This window comes from Thalassophryne amazonica, chromosome 10, assembly GCF_902500255.1.
Source record: "Thalassophryne amazonica chromosome 10, fThaAma1.1, whole genome shotgun sequence".
Taxonomy (NCBI): domain Eukaryota; kingdom Metazoa; phylum Chordata; class Actinopteri; order Batrachoidiformes; family Batrachoididae; genus Thalassophryne; species Thalassophryne amazonica.
In genome coordinates this window covers 85,711,077-85,727,057 of record NC_047112.1, presented here as the reverse complement: position 1 = coordinate 85,727,057, position 15,981 = coordinate 85,711,077, and the positions used below count along the sequence as shown (strand labels likewise).

The 15,981-nt window shown below is 45.4% G+C and overlaps 1 pseudogene; it reads right to left on the bottom strand.

Annotated features, from left to right (window-relative positions):
* Positions 1–279: 279 nt before the first annotated feature.
* LOC117518151 lies at positions 280–9,808 on the bottom strand (annotated as a pseudogene).
* Between the last annotated feature and the right edge of the window lie 6,173 nt (positions 9,809–15,981).

Sequence of the window (15,981 nt, the reverse complement as noted above, 5' to 3'; positions counted from 1 at the left end):
TTGACTCTGGGGGGATTGGGTGGTTCACTGATGTTTCGAGGATATGAACTGTCAACTCTTTGAAAATCCCAACTGTATTCCACTTCACGAGCCAATGGTCTTTCCTGCTTGATTGTTTGAGCAACTGGTTCTTACAGCCATTCGACTTTATGAGCAGGTGGATGCTAGGCTGTCATCGCTGTCTTACATGTCTGACAATTGTTTGCTGTGCTTTGTTTTATTTGTTATTTTGTTCTTGGTAGTGTGGCCAGAGTAGATGGTCATCCTTCTTAAGCCCGGTCACACGGCACTAACGAAGGACATCAAAGGCAAAACAAAATAAGAAATTTGGACTTACGCTGACATCGTTTAACCATTGTCCAGCTTCATTTCTGTAGCTGGTGCTTTGTCAGAATTTTGAAACTGTCAAAAAATATGAACAAATCCTAACAACAACCTCAATTCGTCCATATTCTGTTTTGCTTTCTGTCTTGACGGTTCATCGTTGTTTGCGTAATTCCCATTACACCAGTCGTCCAACCTCCCACGTCCAATGTCTTGCACAAACGTTGATGATATATGAACGGATCATTAACTAAAGCTCCGACGAGCTGAACGTGACTTGTCCATGTGTGGGATGAAAAGCAACGTTGTCATACAGAAACAATAGTGGCAAGAATGTTTTATCAACGGCTTTAACTATTTATGTATGTTGCAGCCGTTTGTGTCTGGCCTGCGTGTGCACACACGTTGTTATCAAGATACTCAGACCCCACATCTGCAGGTGCTGCACATGACGACCAGGCTGGCTGTGCTCGATCTCATACCTGCTGTCGGTCATGTCATCGTGAATGTTTTGTTTTGATTTCGTTTAAAGCGTCAAGGTCAACGGTTGCTTAATTTGTCTTTCGTTGGTTTCGGTTTTCTTAAGTTCCTTTTCGCGCTCTTGATTCGCGGGCGTTTTGGTGATGGGAAAAATGCAGGATCATTCATCCACTTTTTCTCGATTATTTGTGACTTTTTTCCTTTGTTCAGCTATCGTTGTGTGCCATGTGACTGGGAATTAAGTTTGAGTCTTTGATGTTTCTTTCTACAATCAAAACTCTTTTGCCAATGTGCTCAGGGGTGAGTGTAAGGTTAGACGTTACCTTTGTGAAGAGCCTTGGAGCAACTTATGATTTGGTGCTGTGTAAATAAACTGAATTAAATTGATATTAAGAAATGAAATGAAGCTGACCACACAAAAAACATTCACACACAGGACAAAGACAGCTTAGCTTCCTTGAGTTTCAAATGGAGAGAGCTTAGATGTACAGAGCCAACCAAGAGAACCACTGTCACTGATGAAGAAAGGCAGAGGATAGCAGTGATGATGATCAATTTATGGAATGTTTTGCAATCTTCTGTGATATTTATAGAATCCAAAAATCTGACATAATGAATAAAAATTTAAATTAATGTATTTTGGAGTTATTTTTCAATAACTTTATTTTTATTGCAATAACATAGACATAGTAAACACACTGTTTGATTAAAACGGAATATGTGAAGTTAGGGAAAATTGAGTTTGAAACTTTTAGTCAAGGTGTATGACAACTTATAACTCCAACTGTCCATAAGTTATAAAATATTGTTTAACAAATGGGAAATGAATATGCATTGAAGGTGTTGAATTAAAAAAATGTAAATTATAGTGAATTGATGGATGAATAAGATAAGAGTTGAGTGACAGCATGGTGGATTAGTGGTTAGCACTGTTGCCTCACAGCAAGAAGGTCATGGGATTGATTCCCACCTTTGGCCTTTCTGTGTGGAGTTTGCATGTTCTCCCCTTGTTTGTGTGTGTTTCCTCTGGGTGCTCGACTTTATTCCCACATTTAAAGACATGCAGGTTACACTCAAAAACTGATGCATTGGATGAACTCAATTCAATGAGCAGGATTTCCATAATAAATATACGAGGTCTATTAGATAAGAAACCGACACTTTTATTTTTTTTTTAACTATATGGATTTGAATGACGTGCGATTACACCAATCATGCTTGAACCCTCGTGCGCATGTGTGAGTTTTTTCACACGTGTCGGTGATGTCATTTCCCTGTGGGCAGGCCTTGAGTGAGATGTGGTCCCGCCCTCTCAGCTGCATTCCTTTGTTTCACACGCTGCTCGAGACGGCACGCGTTGCTTTATCAAAATTTTTTCTGGACCTGTGAGGAATATCCGAGTGGACACTGTTCGAGAAATTAAGATGGTTTTCGGTGAAAAGTTTAACGGCTGATGAGAGATTATGGGGTGTTTCTGTCGGTGTAAGGACTTCCCACGGAGTGGGACGTCGCGCAGCACTTCCAGGCGCCGTCGTCGGCCTGTTTCGACCTGAAAACATCCTCATTTAAGGCTTAATTCACCCAGGATGTCGTGAGAGAACAGAGAAGATTCAGAAGAGGCCGGCATGAGGACTTTATGTGGACATTCCACTGTTTAAGGACATTTTTTAATGAAAGACGTGTGCGCAAATTCTGTGTGCGCCGCGACAGGAAAAACACCTCCGTGTTGAAAACCATTTGTAAAATTCAGGCGGCTTTTGATGGCTTTCAACAAGTGAGTAACTGAGAAATTGTTTAACAGCTTGGGCTTGTTCCAACTTGCCCGGTAAGGTTTCCAACGGAGTGGTTTTCCTGTGGCGACCCCCGCGTCGGGTCCGACCCGACATGCGACTCTGCCCAGCACGTTTTTTCATTACAAAATGTCGTTAACAATGGAATGTCCGAATAAACTCCTCATGCCGACTTCTTCTGCAAAGTTCTCTGTTCTCTGACGACCTTACTGGGTCAACAGAGCCTGAAATGTGGAGGTTTTCAACTTGAAATGGCGAGACGCTGCCGCCTCAAAGCGCAGATCGCCGTCATGGCACCGTGGGCCATCCTTAAAGCGACACTACCAGACCAAAATCTCTCATCAGGCCGTAAAATTTTTACCGAAAACCAGCTGAATTTATCGAATGGTGTCCACTCAGTTGTGCCTTACAGTTTTGAAAAAAATTTGATCAAAACAAAGCAACAGTCTCTCAGCCATTCCTAAACAATGAAAAAATCGACGAGAGGGTGGGCCACTCCTCACTCAAAGACTGCCCACAGGCGAATGACGTAACCGACAGGCGTGAAAAAACTCTTGCATGCCATGAGGGTTCAAGCATGTCTGATGTAATCACACGTGGTTCAAATCCATATGGTTTTTGAAAAAAAATAATAAGGTCGGATACTTTCTAATAGACCTCGTATGTAGCCACAACTGAAATAAAGCGCATCCATGCAAGATAATTTAATTTAATTTAGTTAGGACAACATATATTTATGTAAGTGAATTGAGTTCATCAAATAAGACATTTGTTTGAGTGATACATTAAAAAAAACTGACTCATTGGATTGGATTCCTTCCAATTAATATATGTAGTCCAACTAAATTACCGTAAGTTACATTATCTTGCATGGATGTGCTTTATTTGAGTTGGGGCTACACATATTTATTAGATGGAAATCCTGCGCATAATTGAATTGAGTTCATCCAATGAGCCATTTTTTGAGTGTCAGTGAACTGGAAACTTTATAATTGCCCAGGTCTCCCTTGCAAAAAGCGATCTCGATTGCAATGGAATAACGGTTAAATAAAGGTAAAAATAAATACACATAAAAATATCGTACCTGTGTTTGGGTTTGATGGCATACATGGTGTGGTCATACATGGCATTGAGTTTTTTCTCTCCATACCAGTTAAGCCAGTTAACTGGCAGCAACTGGAACAGGATGTGGGCAAAGCGTGTGTTGTACTTCATGTCCACTGGCACACCATCAGCAGACACCTGACGGATGATCCAGGCACCACGGCGGGTGCTCATATACACCTGCAGAACACAAAAGAAGAAGACAAAAAAAAAAGGACATGGACAAAAGCAGGACAAAGTGAATAAAAAAAAATGTTGAATCATAAATCGAAATCAGTGAGTAAATGGCCAATCAGAAATTATTTTCCTAACTGCTCTGCAACTCTATCTGCTCCTCTACTGCAAGTCCTTCCCGAGTTACCAATGCCAATGACCACCACCCTCTTCCCCAGCATTTCTTCAGAGCCCCTTGTAGTCCCAACTGTGAAAGTATTTTCCTTCAAAAGTCTCAATTCCTGCCAAACACAACAGGAAACACAGTGGGGGGGGGGGGGGGGGTGGGTCATCTGTGTTGTTCATTTACTCAGTTTCAAGTTTATGTGTGTTGGAACAGATGATGTGCAATCCTGTCCCAGGAAAACACTAGTTCAGTGTGTATATGACTTCAGTCGGGTCACTGAGATGAAGTACATGCATTTCCCCCTGACAGTATGAAGAAAAATCTAATTTACCTGGGAAGTCTTTGAGTGGCATGTTGGGGTAGGTGTAGTGTCCAGAGCAGCAGATAACTGCATCAAAGACATGTCTCTCTCCTGTCCATCTTTATTCTCTGTCACCACCTCCCACTGACCAGTGCGAGAAAAGTCCGGTCTTTGTTTGACACTTTTACCATGGACTAAAATGTAAAACAAAATAGGTTAGAGGAACAGTCACCTTGGTCACACCTGACTAATATATACCGTGGCAGGAGCATTATGATATGTTGCTCACCAGGGTGGTATTGCACACAAGAAAAAAAGGAAGCAAAAAACTGTTAATTTAGAGGAACGAGCATCATCCTTCCTTATAAAACTGTATTTCTACTCTTGTGCTTGACAGAGGCGGTTTGCAGCCGAGTGTGAAGCGTCCGGGATGAAAATCAGCACCTCCAAATCTGAGGCCATGGTTCTCAACTGGAAAAAGGTGCTTTGCCCTCTTCAGGTCAGTGGAGTGTCCTTGCCTCAAGTGGAGGAGTTTAAGTATCTCGGGGTCTTGTTCAGGAGTGAGGGACGGCTGGAGCGTGAGATCGATAGACAGATCGGTGCAGCATCTGCAGTGATGCGGTCGCTGTATCGGACCGTCGTGGTGAAGAGAGAGCTGAGTAGGGGGGCAAAGCTCTCGATTTACCGATCTATGTTCCAATCCTCACCTATGGTCATAAGATTTGGCTCATGACCGAAAGAACGAGATCGCGAGTACAAGCGGCGCGAGATGAGTTTCTCCGCAGGGTGGCTGGGCGCTCCCTTAGAGATAGGGTGAGGAGCTCGGTCGATCGGGAGAACTCGGAGTCGAGCCGCTGCTCCTCCACGTCAAAAGGAGTCAGTTGAGGTGGCTCAGGCATCTTTTCCGGATGCCCGCTGGACGCCTCGCTGGAGAGGTGTTCCGGGCACGTCCCATTGGGAGGAGGCCCTGGGGAAGACCCAGGACACGCTGGAGGGACTACATCTCTCGGCTGGCTTGGGAACGCCTTGGGGTGACCCCAGGAGCTGGGGGAGGTGTGTGTAGATCGAGAGGTTTGGGTGGCTTTGCTTGAGCTGCTGCCCCCGCGACCCGACTCCGGATAAAGCGGAAGAAAATGGATGGATGGATGGATGGATGGATGCTTGAGAGAGTATTCTACTTTTTATTTGATTACATTTGTCACAATACCTTCAGAGAAGGTACGAGGAGCAGCTCTGTATGTGGCATCTGAAATGAGGTGGAAAATCTTGCAATTCCTTGAGCGGCCACTTGAGACTGGCTTCAAAAGCGATTCACTTCCCATAGAATCTGATGTTAAAATGTTCAACTTTACAGCAGAAATATGTTTACAGGCTGGTAAAAAAAAGGTTTTGGTCTCTGTAGGTGTTGTCACACTGTAACGAATAAAAGTAGATTAGTTATGGATTAAACATTTTGTCCAGTTGCACTGGGAAAATCACGTAATCCATTTGTCTTCTGTGAAGCCAAGCCATTTGATGTATTGACAGCATTGTAAAACTTTCTTAGAAATCAAAGCTGACATAGGAATACGAGGGCTGTCAATAAAGTATAGGTCCTTTTTATTTTTTTCAAAAACTATATGGATTTCATTCATATGTTTTTACGTCAGACATGCTTGCACCCTCGTGCGCATGCGTGAGTTTTTCCACACCTGTCGGTGAGGTCATTCGCCTGTGAGCACTCCTTGTGGGAGGAGTCGTCCAGCCCCTCATCGGAATTCCTTTGTCTGAGAAGTTGCTGAGAGACTGGCGCTTTGTTTGATCAAATTTTTTTCTAAACCTGTAAGGCACATCGAAGTGGACACGGTTCGAAAAATTAAGCTGGTTTTCGGTGAAAATTTTAACGGCTGATGAGAAATTTTGAGGTGATACTGTCGATTAAGGACTTCCCACGGTGCGAGACGTCGCTCAGCGCTCCCAGGTGCCGTCGTCAGCCTGTTTCAAGCTGAAAACCTCCACATTTCAGGCTCTATTGATCCAGGACGTCGTGAGAGAACAGAGAAGTTTCAGAAGAAGTCGGTTTCAGCATTTTATCCGGATATTCCACTGTTAAAGGAGATTTTTTTAATGAAAGACGTGCGGACGGGTCCGCGAGTCGGGACGCAGCCGGCGCGGTGTGGCGGCACAGGAAAAACACCTCCGTGTTGATAACCATTTGTAAAATCCAGGCGGCTTTTGATGGCTTTCAGTGGAGTGACTATATGAGAAATTGTTTAACAGCTGGACATGTTCCAACTTGTCCTTAAGGCTTCCAACGAGGTGTTTTTCCAGTGACGGAGCATCGCAGCGGCTGCGAGCCGACGCTGCAATCCGTCCGCACGTTTTTCATTAAAAAAATCTCCTTTAACAGTGGAATATCCGGATAAAATGCTGAAACCGACTTCTTCTGAAACTTCTCTGTTCTCTCACGATGTCCTGGATCAATAGAGCCTGAAATGTGGAGGTTTCAGCTTGAACAGGCTGACGACGGGCGCCTGAGAGGGCTGCGCGACGTTCTCGCACCGTGGGAAGTCCTTAAAGCGACAGTATCATCTCAAAATCTCTCAATCAGCCGTTAAAATTTTCACCGAAAAAACAGCTTAATTTTTTCGAACCGTGTCCACTTCGATGTGCCTCACAGGTTTAGAAAAAAATTTTGATCAAACCAAAGTGCCAGTCTCTCAGCAACTTCTCAGACAAAGGAATTCCGACGAGGGGGCTGGACGACTCCTCCCACAAGGAGTGCTCACAGGCGAATGACCTCACTGACAGCGTGGAAAAACTCACGCAGGTACACGAGGGTTCAAGCATGTCTGACGTAAAAACATATGAATGAAATCCATATAGTTTTTGAAAAAAATAAAAAGGACCTATACTTTATTGACAGACCTCGTATTATGCTTTTCTTGAATTTGCATTGCTTTGCATTTGGCTCTACATCTCAAGTGTGGTTCAGGACTCATATTTTTGGTTCAAACCCGACCCAAACCCAGTGCTGTTAATGTCTCTATTTCCACTCTAAACAAATCACTGGCCCACGACAGGAAGAAGCTGTTAGAGCCTGTATTTTCTTTTTTTAATTAACAGAAACAAAGTATGTATCATGTGAAACCAGACTATGGGTTACCCCAGAGCACAGATAAAATAAATGTTTTTTAATCTGACCTGTTCTGTTCTTTCACCCAGAGGCATCATCCCAGCCTGAAGAAAACTGCTATGCACAGAAGACATTTTGGAAGACGATGTCTGGAAATACTTTAAGTCCTTATCGTGGAAGCTGCTGGTGAGTAAACGCAGTCCTGCTTTGTCCCACCACCAACCAGTAGAAAAAATAACTTATGCCGCTCCTCAGACTGTAAGGACCCAAAGTGGGCCAAAGTGTGAAAGAAAGCTGCACTGAACACTCCAAAACACAGTAGAAGTATAAGTTTGTGATGTAACAGAACTGCTTTTAGATGAAGACAAAAACACACAGACATTTTGTATATATGGTTCAAAATGTGCATTTGTGTTTGTTTTAACCTTTTTATTGTACAGTCTTTCACACAAGAGCCCAAATGACCTTTATAAGTGTCAAAACAGTTGTTTATTATAGTTTGCTGTGTGTTTTGAATAAATGTGTGTGGGAAAATTATTTCCGCTTTATTTTTTCCTTTCTTATTTCTGATGTTAACCTTTATTACACTTATAAAACACAACTGTAGCATATATATATATTGAAAGTACAGGTTGTCCTGAAAAAAAGAGACATAAAACTTGATTGTGCGATGCAGGGAGAGCTGTTAACAGCAATAATAAAACCTTTATGGCAGGCGAGTGAACCTGTCCAAAAAATGACCTCGGACCCCAGAGGGTAATATACATTAATATAGTAACTGCATAACTTCTGTGTGTGTAGTGTGTGTGTGTGTGTGTGTGTGGTGTGTGTGTTGTGTGTGTGTGTGTGGTGTGTGGTGTGGTGTGTGTGTGTGTTCTTATGAGTTTTAGTTACCTGGAATGTAATGTATCGCAGTAGCTGAAGTGGTCTGCATACATTTTGAAGTATGTCAGGATTTTGAGTGGTGCATGTAATTTGGGTAATCAGCAGGAATTGGGAAGTCACTGAAAACACATATCTCTTTGGAAATGTTAATGGTGAGGGAGCGGTAGATACTGGCCCGTTAGGTTCTGACACTTCCCTGTAAGCAAGCATTTCAAACCACAACAATGTCAATAATAACTCCTTATTGAGGTAGAAACAGCTTGATCCTGTTCATACACTACCACAGCAACACGAGATAGATATGTAACATAAAATAAATAAATCCTGTTGTCTGTGAAGAACTTACCTTGAACTCCAGAGGCACCAATGTCATCACTGTCTCAAAGCATGTTGGCACCATGCCTCTTCCAGACAGCTCTTCACACTGGTCAACCCTGACGGGCCGGCACAATCACTGCAACTTTGTGTACCATTCTGGGGCTGCATAAGAAAAGAAAAGGCAGAGGCAGGAATAGGGAAAATTAGGCCCAACACAATGCAACATACAGGATTTTCTTTTTTGGTGAAGGACAAATTATAGACTTGACAATTTAAATTTTTGGAGGTGATCTGGATCTGGATCAAGATTTCACTTTATATAGGCTTTGAAGGAATATGACAAACTACTTCACGGATTCTCACCAAATTTTGCACCACAGATACATATGCTCTCCAATATGAAAGAAATTCAAATCCTTTTGACAGAGTTATGAAATTTTGAATATTTGTTCAATGTTAATACCCCCATCACACTAGAGGCCGAATGAGCCTGAATCGTGTCTGAATGAAAGTTCGACTCACATTTGGGGAGTGTTGAGGTACATTCAAAAACCTTGGATCACACTCTCAGAGCAGGCACCTTGAATGTTTTGGTCATGTTCAAAACAGTCATAGCGCAGTCAAGGTGGATCCACTATCAAACGGCACTCAAAGTGCCATCTGACCATAGTCTGACTGCATTCTAAACAATCAGATAGCATGAAAACAGCATTCTTAACATTCTGATCACATTTGGAGAGGACGTCAGCATGGCGTAAACATGCTGAACGTCCTCTCCAAATGTGATCAGAATGTTAAGAATGCGTTACTGTTACAGGCTGTTCACAAACAGACAAACTACAAAGACAGGTGAAAATATTACCCTCCCTCCAACTTTGTTGGCAGAGGTAAAAATACTTAAAAATAACTACATTTCAACACAAAGTAGGCATATATTTTAAATTCTTGGTAAATTAAAAGTTGATACATCAATTACAGATGCACACATATTCTATTTATTGGGTTTGGACCAGCACATGTACTGATTTTCTCTTCTGGAGGAGGGAAATCAGGAGAGCATTATCAAAGAACTCCAAACTGGAATTGTTACTGTGAGAAGGAGGAATGACCGGGTGATGAGTGTCAGACTGGTCCTTGATGGGACATGTCATTGTCTGTTCATCTCCAAGCCAGTTTTAGTTGGTAATGTTTGGTATACACAGGGGGGCTGGTTTCCACAAAGACCTTTCGACGACCCTCTGTGCAGACAGTGCTTTGTGTGTGTGTGTGTGTGTGTGTGTGTGTGTGTGTGTGTGTGTGTGTGTGTGTGTGTGTGTGTCTGAGAGAGAGCCAATGCTTTGCTCAGCGTTGCACCCAGTGAGCCAAAACTTCACATTCTTGAGAAATGTTGATTTCTCAGGCGCCTTCACACATAGTACAAATAAGTACAAATCAGGGCGAGTCACAGTGAGAACAGCTTGTATGAGCGAACCACGAAAACATTGAGCCGACAGGCAGTGTGCACGATCCCACTGCAACGGTATCGTGCATGCGACTGTCGTGTCAGCAGGAACACAGTGGGAGCAACGGGGACGTGGTGCCACCACATCACCCTGCTGATGTGGAGAAAAATAAAATAAAAACCAGCTGTATAATTAGTGAATATCACTGGGTTGATATAATACCTAAAGGGGACGCAGTACAGAACACTGTGGTTAAATAACCCTGGTTACATAAAAATAAGTGCCACCTCACGGATTCGAACCTCTAAGCTCTGATTACCAGATGGAAACTTACCATTGTCCTACAATCACTGTCTTATAACAGGAGCGTGAAATGGCTAAAGTCATCAAGCAGATAAACTTTAAAAAAAGAGAGAGAGAAAAAAACCCCCACTATGTTAACTGACCAAACGGCCTTTGTTACGGCATATTTCTGCTGATCCGTGACTGAAAGTGGCGTATTTGTCGCACTGTTGGCTTGTCGTAAGTCCTACGCCACGCCGCTCACAGGACATGCGTCCTGACAGATTTGACAGACGTGACATCAGATCGTCTGCTGCGTGTCCACATGAATGGATGGTCCATTCCAGCTGGAACAGCCTGTCAATGTATATACCCTTCAGCCGGTCACGAAAGCGATATAGGTTTTTATGTATTTCACGTGAGGACAACAGGCAGAGACACGCGCCCTCATGGAGGAATGTTGTAAATTCATATCCTTCTAAACACAGTAGGTGTTCTCCAGCTGGGACATCCTGTTGGGAAGGTGTCGTGACACGGACCCACAACAGGGGGCGTTAATGAACGGACAATGGATAAGCCAAAAAGTAACAATTTAATGTTGTGCAATTCACAACGAAATACAGACAACGACAGAGAATGTGGATCGTCAATCATACACGAGGTGACGTGTGGGCAGGCTTGAAGATAGAGACATCTGGCAAGAGAAGAGCCGGATCCCACACAGTTTCCACCGCCAACGGATCTGAAGAACACCGGAGCCGCCAAGCCCTGCGCCCCAGGTGGCCACTGTCTTCAGCAGTCAGACCCGGTACTGCTGGCAGAAACAGAAACAGTTAATGGTGGGTGTGTGTATATACACCCAGCAATCTACAGTGCTTAATTCCTCCAGGAGGGAAAACCTCCACCTCCAGATACAGAATCACCCGTGCAGCTCCTGTCAGTCACTTCCCTGGAAGGAGTGAGAGGCGAAGACGTCACGCTCACACTATCCGCCAATCCAGCTTCAGACTGGTCACCACAGAGAAAACGGCTGCACACAAAACAATATTCAGTCTCAGAAAAATCACAGCAGAGAAGGTTACCTGAATTGTAGCTGATTTCTCGGCGGGGAGGTGGAGTTGCAGTCCGGCTTTTATGGAGGATGTAGTTGATGAGTGACAGCTGGTGTTGATGATGTGTGACAGCTGTCACTCCAGTAGTTCCCGCATGCCCTCTCGTGCTTGAAGCCAGCACTCCAAGCAGGGTGCCATCTGGTTGGTGGTGGGCCAGCAGTACCTCCTCTTCAGCGGCCCACACAACAGGACCCCCCCCTCAATGGCGCCTCCTGGCGCCCGACCAGGCTTGTCCGGGTGACGGTTGTAGAAATCGGCAGGAGGGCCGGGTCCAGGATTGAAGCTCCTCTTCACCCAGGAGCGTTCTTCAGGTCCATACCCCTCCCCGTCCACCAGATACTGGAACCCCCGACCCTTTCGACGGACGTCCAGGAGCCGACGCACGGTCCATGCCGGCTCCCCGTCGATGATCGGGCAGGAGGCGGTGCAGGTCCAGGGGTGCAGAGTGGTGAGGTGTGATGAGGTTTGAGACGTGACACATGAAAAACCGAGTGGATCCGCAGTGAAGCTGACAGCTTTAGCTTCACTGCGGCCGGACTGAGGACCTTGAGGATGGGAAATGGTCCAATAAACCGGTCCTTGAGTTTTTGTGACTCCGCTTGAGCGGGATGTCCTTGGTCGACAACCACACCTCCTGCCCGGGCTGGTATGCAGGGGCCGGGGAACACCGTCGGTCTGCATGGGCCTTGGCCCTCGTCCGGGCCTTCAACAGGGCAGAACGGGCGGTCTGCCACACCCGGCGGCACCTCCTGAGGTGGGCCTGGACCGAGGGCACACCGACCTCTCCCTCCACGAGCGGGAACAATGGGGGCTGGTACCCCAAACACACCTCAAACGGGGGAGAGGGCCGGTGGCAGACGACACTTGGCTGTTGTGGGTGTACTCGATCCAGGCCAGATTGGTTGCTCCAGGCAGTCGGGTGCGTGGAGGTCACGCAGCGGAGGGCCTGCTCCAGCTCCTGGTTAGCCCGCTCTGCCTGTCCGTTTGTCTGAGGGTGATACCCGGACAAGAGACTCACGGTGGCCCCCAGTTCCCTGCAGAAACTCCTCCAGACCTGGGAGGAGAACTGAGGGCCACGATCTGAGACAATGTCCGATGGAATCCCATGCAGACGCATGACATGGTGGAGCAGGAGGTCTGCTGTCTCCTGGGCCGTCGGGAGCTTCGGGAGGGCCACGAAGTGAGCCGCCTTGGAGAACCGGTCCACTATCGTGAGGATGGTGGTGTTGCCCTGGGACGGCAGGAGGCCCGTGATGAAGTCCAGGCCGATGTGGGACCAGGGGCGGTGAGGCACCGGTAGAGGCTGGAGGAGGCCCGAAGTCCTTTTGTGGTCAGCCTTGCCCCTGGCACAGGTGGTACAGGCCTGGCCGTAATCCCGGACGTCGGCTTCCATAGACGCCCACCAGAAGCACTGCTGGACCACTGCCACGGTTCTGCGCACCCCTGGATGATAGGAGAGCTTGGAACCATGACAGATCAGGAACTCCTGGCGGTCCGGATGTAGTCCAGGTTCTGATGGTCCATGAAAACCGTGAAGGGCACCGTCACTCCCTCCAACAGGTGTCTCCACTCCTCGAGAGCCTCCTTCACCGCCAGGAGTTCCTGATTGCCGACGTCATAATTCCTTTCAGCCGGGGTCAACCTGCGGGAAAAATAGGCACAAGGGTGGAGAACCTTATCGGACTCCCTGCTCTGGGACAGCACGGCTCCTATCCCTGAGTCAGTGGCATCCACTTCAACTATGAACTGGCCATTAGGATCAGGGTGCACCAGAACTGGCGCAGTCGAGAACCGGCGTTTCAACTCCCTAAATGCGACTTCGCACCGATCCGACCAGGTGAAGGGGACTTTAGTGGAGGTCAGGGCAGTCAGGGGGCTAACTACCTGACTGTAACCCTTAATGAACTCCGATAGAATTCGCAAAGCCGAGGAATCTCTCACTGCCGCAACCTTGGCCGGGTCAGGGGCGACAGAGTTGGAGGAGATGATGAACCCCAGGAAGGACAAAGAAGTACAGTGGAACTCGCACTTCTCGCCTTCACAAACAGCCGGTTCTCAACAACCGCTGCAGGACCTGACGTACATGCTGGACATGAGTCTCAGGGTCCGGAGAAAAGATGAGTATGTCGTCTAGATATACAAAGACAAACCGATGCAGGAAGTCCCACAAGACGTCATTAACCAATGCTTGGAACGTCGCGGGGGCGTTTGTGAGGCCGAATGGCATGATCAGGTACTCAAAGTGACCTAAGGGGGTGTTAAATGCCGTCTTCCACTCGTCTCCCTTCCGGATCCGAACCAGGTGGTACGCATTCCTAAGATCGAGTTTTGGTGAATATTTGGGCTCCATGCAGGGCCGTGAACACCGAATCCAACAGAGGTAATGGGTATCAGAAACAGTTAATGGTGGATGTGTGTATATTCCACCCAGCAATCTTACAGTGCTTAATTCCTCCAGGAGGGAAAAACCATCTGGTGGTGGTGGGCCAGCAGTACCTCCTCTTCAGCGGCCCACACAACACATCCAGGAGCACAGATCACAACAGCAGTCACTGTGAGCAGACACCCCCCACTGTCTGTTCAGCGCCCACACCAACGTGTCTCTATCACGTGGTCAGGCAACTCCCCATGCTGTGTGTGCTCAGACTTCGCTGTCTGGCCCCCACATGATCAGATCTGTACATACATATCAGCATTTATGCAATGTGCCCCTTCCGGCATGTGGCATGTGTTGGGGGGAGCACGACACAGAGGTGAGACACATGCACCACGTGTGTTGCTTTCATGCCACACTCGTGGGGGCACTTTGACAATTTTCACATCCAGCTCAAAAACAGTTAGCAGACGATCACTGCTGACTGTTTTTGTGTTAATAGTGTGAATGGCCACACATTTTCTAAGTGCCATGGTGAGCGGTGTTAGAGTTTGAGCCTGGAATGTAACCTGGAATTTGGCCGACACCTGCCGGGAGAGGGTTTGATGAGCCGTCACAGCACACACTCCCGCTGGTGTGCGCAAATAGTTGTAGCAACAGGTGTACGAGGCGTTAGAGGCAGCTACAATTTTGTACGTATTGCATACGATTCCTGCTTCATGCACACTTCATGCGCAATTCTACCACACTCGTACTATGTGTGAAGGGGCCCTCAAGAATGCAAAACTTGGAGAACCACATCCTGCATACAGTGGGGGAAATAAGTATTTGATTCACTGTCAATTTTGCAGGTTTTTTCCACCTACAAAGAATGGAGAGGTCTGTAATTTTTGTACACTTCAACTGTGAGAGACAGAATCTAAAAAAAAAATCCAGAAAATCACATTGTATGATTTTTAAATAATTAATTTGCATTTTATTGCATGAAATAAGTATTTGATCACCTACCAACCAGCAAGAATTCTGGCTCTCACAGACCCAATTAATTGTTTTAAAATCATACAATGTGATTTTCTGGATTTTTTTTTTAGATTCTGTCTCTCACAGTTGAAGTGCACCTACAATAAAATTACAGACCTCTCCATTCTTTGTAGGTGGAAAAACTTGCAAAATTGACAGTGGATCAATACTTATTTCCCCACTGTACATACATACATACATATGGAAACCAGATCCAAACTGCATACTGACTATCAAATTTCTACTTCAGGACAAAAGAGTCTTTCTTAAAAACAGCCAATCCACAAAAGGGGGAAACCAAATCCACTCCCACTACATCTCAAAGTAATCAGAGCACTGATGTTTTGTTCTCACACAGTCCTTTCAGCTGTTCCCACAGCTTGGTGTTGTTGCACATTTCAAACAAATGTAAAAACATTCCGATCGTGATACATATTGTATTTTTTGTGTGGAAACTGTAAGCTCATAATGCATGCACATATAACATTTACTCAGAGTGATCATATCTCTGCCAAAGCCACATATGTTCAGGAAAATACGGATCAAATTCAAAATAAATTCCCCCCTTTTCTAGGACATGATGCATGTGCTCACCAAATTTCATCATTTATTCTTCCCAACTTTTCAAGTTAAATGTGCCAAACATTCTTCTAAAATCTATATCTCAGTTCCAGAATATAAAATGGACCACCCTCTAAAATTAAATCACTTATTTCCAAGAACATTATCTATCTGCTTCCAAAATGGAATTGACTTGTCCTGCCAACAGACAACAAGCAACAGACGAATGCCTGTGAAAATGTATGCAAGCATATGGTGCTTCCCACTGTGCATTTAAATCTGCATGAGGACGGCAGCAGCCAAGAACATGCAAAAGTAACTGTTGAAGTCGTGCTGCAGTTCATAGGTTGTCTACATTTAAAACAACAAAAATAAATGCACATTTCAAACAACAATGAAAATCTTTGTGTTGTCTGTTTTGATTCACCTTGCAAAGTAGCAATGCACAAATATTCATATATATTAGCATCAAATATGGAATATGACAAAGTACCTCCATATTGGTAAAATCTATCGATTGAATTTAGGTATAC